Source organism: Sus scrofa, chromosome 1, assembly GCF_000003025.6.
Source record: "Sus scrofa isolate TJ Tabasco breed Duroc chromosome 1, Sscrofa11.1, whole genome shotgun sequence".
Taxonomy (NCBI): domain Eukaryota; kingdom Metazoa; phylum Chordata; class Mammalia; order Artiodactyla; family Suidae; genus Sus; species Sus scrofa.
The window spans coordinates 166,810,907-166,817,135 of NC_010443.5; positions in this window are offsets into that span (position 1 = coordinate 166,810,907).

Below are 6,229 nucleotides of genomic sequence, written 5' to 3' on the forward strand. Positions count from 1 at the left end.
AAAACATTTAGAGATGAATGAAAATGAAAACACAACATACCAAAACTTATGGGATACAGTGGAAGCAGTGCTGGGGGAAAAAAATCTATAGCTGTAAATGCCTATATTAAAAAATAAGAAAGACCTCAAATAAAAAACCTAAAATTTATAAGCTAAGGAACCAGACAAACTATAGAAAATTAAACCCAAAGAAAGGAGAATGAAGTAATAAAGATTAGAGAGGAGATAAGAAAAAAAGAAAATAGAGTTACTTATTCTCTTCATATAGATTAGCAATGAAATCAAAAGTTGGTTCTTAGAAAAGATCAACAAAGTTTATAAACTTTTATCAGGGATTACTAAGGAAAAAAGAGAGAAGACAGAAACAACTAAAATCAGAAATGGAAGTGGGGACATTAATACCGACCTTACATGAATAAAAATGATGGTAAGAGAATACTATGAAAAACTGTATGCCAATAAATAGGATAACCTAGATGAAATGGACAAACTCCTAGAAGCATACAAATTACCAAAACTGGCCTAATAAGAAATAGAAAATTTCACAGACAATCAACAAAATAGACATGAAATAGAAAATCTCAACAATCATCATCATCAATAGTAAATTCTGTGAAACTCTAAAGTAGAATTAATACCAATTCTTCTCAAAATCTTCCAAAAAAATAGAAGAGGAGGGAACACTTCCTCACTCATTTTATAAAGCCAGTATTGCCTTGATGCCAAATCTAGAAAAAGATATCACAGGAAAGAAAACTAGATCTTATAGATCAGTATATATTGATATAAAAATTCTCAACAAAATACTAATTCAACAGCATCTTTTTTTTTCTTTGTCTTTTTAGGGCTGCACATGTGGCATATGGAGTTTCCCAAGCTAGGAGTCAAATTGGAGCTATATCTGCTGGCATACACCATAGCCACAGCAATGCCAGATCCAAGCCATGTCTGCACCATACACCACAGCTCACAGCAACGCCGTGGATCCTTAACCCACTGAGCGGGGCCAGGGATCAGACCAGTGTCCTCATGGATACCATTGAGGTTCGTTAACCACTGAGCCACAATAGGACCTCCTAATTCAACAGCATCTTTAATGAGGACTATACACCATGACCAAATGGAGATTGGCTTTTTCCACTCAGCATAATTCCTTGGAAATTCACCCAAGTTGTCACATAAAAAACTCTCTGTCCTTTTTAATTGCTGAGCAGTATACCATGGCATAGATGTACCACAGTTTGTTTAACGAATGACAGTTGAATCATTTCTAATTTCTTTTGGTTATGATGAACAAAATTGTTAAGAATATTCACATTCAGTTTTTGTATAAATATATTTTCAAGTCTCTTGGATAAGTGCCCCAAATTGCAATTCCTGAGTCATGTGGTTGTTTCAGGCTTAGTTTTATAAGGAAATGCCAAACCGTCTTCTATAATGGCTACATCGTTTTACATCTCACTAGCAATTTGTGAGTGATCCTGTTTCTCTGCATCCTTAGCAACATTTGATGTTGTCACTGTTTTTATTTTACCAATTCTGATATGTGTGTAGTGGTATCTCACAGTTATTTTAATTTGCAATTCCCTAGTGGTCAATAATGTTGAACATCTTTTCATGTGTATCATTTGCCATCTGTATATCCTCTTCAGTGAAGTGTCTGAGACTTTTGCTCATTTTCTGATTACTTTCCTTTTACCGTTGTTTCAAGAACTCTTTATATATTCTAGATACTAGTCTGTCAGATTTTTGGTTTGCAGATATTTTTTATAAATTAGTAGCTTGTCTTAACAGGGTCTCTCTTAGAGCAAGTGTTATTATTATTATTATTATTTTTTTGGTCTTTTTAGGGCCTCACCTGCAGTATATGGAAGTTCCTAGGCAAGGGGTTGGATTGGAGCTGTAGCTGCCAGCCTATACCACAGCCACAGCAACGCAGGATCCAAGCTGTGTCTGCAACCTACACCACAGCTCACGGCAATGCCTGATCCTTAACCCACTGAGTGAGGCCAGGGATCAAACCCGAGTCTTCTTAGATACTAGTCAGGTTCTTTACCGCTGAGCCATGACAGGAACACTCCCAAGTGTTATTAATTTTGATGATTTCTAATTGATCAACTTTTTTTTCTTGTATAGATCATGCTTTTCATGTCAAGGCTAATTTTTTGCTTAGTCCTAGGTCCTGAAGATTGTCTCCTATTTTTTTCCTTAAAGTTTAATGCTTACAGCTGTGATTCATTTGGGGTTGATTTTTGTAAAAGGTGTGATATTTAGTTGAGTTTCTTAAGTTATCCTTTCTCTACTCAATTGCTTTTGGAAAAAAATCAGTTGGCAGTTATGTCTGGGTCTATTTCTGGATTTTCTATTCTGCTCCATTGATCTATGTGTCTATCCCTCTCTCAGTGCCACATAGTTTTGATTACTGGTTAATATTTTTAAAAGCTCTGCAGTAATTAATTGCAGTAAGGACTTAGAACCACTGTTGGAGCTAGGAAAAAAGGTTCCAAGAAATCAAATAGTCAGTGAAAAGCCTGCTGTACTTAGACTCAAAAGACCTGGGTTTTGTAGCTCTGTTGTATCAGGATATGACTGGGTGGCCTGGTCATATCTTTTGGCTTGTGCCTCATTTTTCTCATCCATGGAACTGGGATGATAATGCATCCAATGGGATGCTAATGCCTGTGTAGCCCACTCTCCCAGTATACTCATGAGTATAAAAGGACATATAGAATCTATAAGGTTTAGACTAAAGCTAGTATTCAAATATAAAAGGTTATTATTTGAGGGATAAGGAAAATGAGATCCATAGAGATCAAGGTCCTTCTTACCTAAGGTAACCTCCTAGCTGATTTGGTAGCATCAGCCAGAAAGTTCCGCATGTCATTCATCAAATACTTACAGAGCCCACATTCTTCCAGGCACTGTGAAAAGTCCCTGGGACATAGGCACAAAGAGACATGGTCCTGTCTTTATGAATCTTCCTTTTAGTGGGGACATATTCCATTGTTCAGACGTCAGGTGGATTAAATGTATACTTAGTACTCCTTTAGAATTCCAGGATCCTCCTAGGTGGATGCATCCATGGAGCAATAAATCATTGTTCTGACATCTCCATAAGGGGCCAGCTACATCCTCAGACATTCACAGAGCAACACACTGACTTCAGTGGAGCCAAAAGGAAAGAGGAAGTGTTTTCTTGGACAAAAGTAAAAACACCCCGAGGTTCATATGCTTGCCACCCCTTCCCAGCTAGCTCCATCTCTTTTCCAGGATTTCTCTGCCATTTATTTATTAAAACAAAACAAAAACATCCCATGGAGCCAATTCAGAGTACTGCACTATGAATAAAAAACACATTTTGCCTACCTCAAGTGGGGCTGAATCTGTTGAAAGCATTGGCCTTCCTCATCTGTGTATTCCCAGGTCTCATTTTACAAACTGATTTCAGCACGTTTGCCTTCAATGAAGCTGGATAGGAAGTAGTTTTAACAGTCAGAGAAAGATGGGATATGCACCATTCCTCTAAACAGCCTGCAATGAAGAAAATCTCACTTGTTTTAAGTATTTTTACATGCTATGTGCTACACTTAGAAAGCAAGGCATGAGAGTAAAGCAAAACTTAACAATGGCAAAATATGTTCCAGTGCAACAAGATCAGAATGCTGGTCCTAGGCTCACAGCTGGAGGGAAGTAATTCCAAGTACCAATCGTGAGGCTCTGCTGCCCCCTGATGGCTGAAGCCCTTCTCTGACAAAGCTGCTGGAGCTCTAGTGCTGATGTGATTTTTAGCACAGAGGATTAGATGGATGGCTAGGGAGACGGGTGGACTCATTCATTTTTCCATTCATTTAATAAATATAGAATTTCAACTATTTTGCCAGGCACCGTGCTAAGTGCTATTAGGATGTGGCATTTGAGACCTGAGATCTGAAAACTGCATTGACATTGAAAAGGCACAGTCCATGTTCAGAGCTGCCCTGTGCATTGGTCCTAGGAGAACAGTAGGGGCAGTGGCAAGGATTGGGTAAGTGGCCTATGATAATGGAAGCAGGATTTCCCAAATGTGCTTCTTCCCTCAAGGGGACAAGCAAACCTGATAGCCTATTAATTGAAATCCACTGGTCAACAAGAGAAAGAATAGGAAGTGGGTAAGTATGAGCTTTAGATATACAGTAGAAGATAAACAGGGCAAGTCTGAGGTGGGGACAGGAAGAGAGGGTAGGCATAATTCTTTGCTTCACTGAAAAAAAGAAGTTAAACAGATTAAAACAACAGGATACTTTATTTAACATGGCTTATCCTCAAAGATTATGACACTCAGTAAGTCCCTGTAGTATTGATATGATAGGTATGGAGATCGGTGCATTCCATTTGACATAGTAATTCCACTACTAGGAACTCCTTGTCCAGAATGACTTGCAGAGTATGCAGTGAAAAGAGCAGATGACAAGACCACGTTTCACCTGGGCTTAAATGATGGCATCACAGACATTTAATGCTGAAGAGTTCCTTCTTGAGATTGAAAATTGTGCTGGCAGTTGTCTCTGTAGCTGGTTACTACTCTATTTCTTTTTAATATTCTGTAAAAGCCTTTATACAATTTCCAACCTTTTAATTCCGGTTGAACACAAACATTCATGTATTGAGCACTTGATAAATGAAAGGCTTGATTGATGTCTCAAGAGCATTTGCTAGATTTCTTCTTCCCACATTCAGTGATCTAAGTTTGGCCACAATGCTTGCCCTCCAATAGGTCTCAGTTATCAGTGATCTTGAGAAAAGTAAGGAAAGGTAGGGACATTCCAATCTTACTTTCTTCTAGGTTTCTTCTTGTCACAGTCAGTCTCCTTTGCGGGTCTTTTCTCCTCTTTCTAGCTTGCCCATGTTTCCCAGGGATCTGATTAAGCCTAATGACCATCTCACTCTAAAAACTCTCTGTTACCAGAAAACTGGGTTTTTGCCTCTTGGTGGGTGGCCAAAAGACACAACCAAGCCAAAGACTGGGAGAAGGAAAGATTTATGATTACTTGCAACAAGGAAAAAGAACACCAGAGATCTTTCCCAAAGCAGTGTCTCCCCAAACAGCAAAATCGAGGAAGTTTTAAGCTAAGGATACAAGCATATTCATGAAGGGGCCTGAGCAGAGGAGAAATCAGCTTAGAATTGGAGCAAAGGTCGATAGAGCCTAAGCTTTAGTTGACTGAAGTCAGGAGAGTCAACATTATCTTTCCATTCTCCACCTGGGGGAGGTAGGGAGGCTTAGTTCCTGCAAAACCCAAAGACTATATCAGATTGTCATGTACAGCTCTTAAGGAGGAACAAACACTCTGTTTTATTGCTGAACTACTATTTCTTGATTGCTTTTCTTTTGTTCCTATGTTCCCTTACTTTTTTTTAAGATCATTGATTACTGAGACCTGTTGGAGGGCAAGCATTGTGGCCAAACTTAGATCACAAAATAGCTTCTCTTGTGTCAAGAAAGCTGTGCCTGGTTCTCTTTCTCAGGGGACCCCCTGATCTATCTGCTTACATCTCAGGCAATTTTATCGGTGCCCACTTCTAGATGCTGATGCCTCCTAAACCTCCAATTCCATCTCAGCTACTTCCAAGGCCCTGCATCCATCTTCTCTCTTATAAGGCCACTCCTCCAGTAGGAGGTCCCAAGCCCAACCCAATAAAACAATGTTGGACTAACCTTATCATCTTTCTCTACCTCCTCCACTCTAGTATTCCCCATCTTACAGCACATACAAGGTGGCCAAGCCAGAAATATGAGCATCATTCCTTCTCTTATTCCTCACATTCGGTTAATTTCCCAGTCTTGTTGATTCTAGCTCTGAACATCTCTCAAATCTGCCCACATGTCCCACCTTCTCTGCCATTATGAGTCCAGATCTGTATCAACAAACAATGCCTGGATTACCGGATCAGTGTTCTAATTTGGTTCCCTGTCTCTAGTCTTCCCTCCAACCCGTTCTTGATACTTCCAGGAGAGCAAGCTAGCTTGCTTTCTTTCTCTCTTTTTCTTTCCTTTTGTCTTTCTTTTCTTTTCTTTTTTTTTATTTTTTTTTTTTTTTAGGGCCACATCTGTGGCATACGCAAGTTCCCAGGCTAGGGGTCCAATCAGAGCTGCAGCTGCCAGCCTATGCCACAGCAATGCCAGATCTGAATGGCATCTGTGACTTACACCATGGCTTATGGCAACTCCAGATCCTTAACCCACTGAGCA